We start from the raw sequence: 636 nt of genomic DNA, 5'->3' as shown, positions 1-636 counted from the left end.
TTTATAATTTTTCTAAAACTAAAAGCAAAAAGAATTAAAAAATAAAGCAAAAAACAACAAAAAATAAATAATGCAGAAAACAGAACAAAAAACTGAAAAAAATTAAAAATAGCAACAATAAGTATTTTGTTGTAAGTAGAAACAAAATAAAATAAATAAAGCAACAAAGAAAACAAAAAAAGAGTTTTCAGATTTGAAGACTAATGGCACTAACAGAAAGTTTATAATTTTTGTAAAACTAAAAGCAAAAAGAATTAAAAAATAAAGCAAAAGACCAAAAGAAAAATAAACCAAAACCAAAATAAACTAAATAAAGCAACAAATAAAACAAAAAACAAAAAAAATGCCACCTACTGGGCCCCCACGGCCTGAATACGACTAGAAACCCTATGGGCCAGGATTCAGGCCCGTGGAAGGCCCAGTAGGCCCACAGGCACAGATGGCAGAGTTAGGCCCGAAAGCCTGCTTTAGAGAGGAGATCGAGAGGGGAGCCGCACCGCACCTTATAAACTGGTGCGGCTCCCTCTCAACTAGCGAGGTGGGACTAAACATTTGGCGCGGGGCAGCACAAGGCCTTTGGTCCCGGTTGGTGGCACCAACCGGGACTAAAGGGGGCCTTTGGTCCCGGTTGGTGGC

This window comes from Triticum dicoccoides, chromosome 4B, assembly GCF_002162155.2.
Source record: "Triticum dicoccoides isolate Atlit2015 ecotype Zavitan chromosome 4B, WEW_v2.0, whole genome shotgun sequence".
Classification (NCBI taxonomy): Eukaryota; Viridiplantae; Streptophyta; class Magnoliopsida; order Poales; family Poaceae; genus Triticum; species Triticum dicoccoides.
This window is presented reverse-complemented; position numbering follows the sequence as displayed.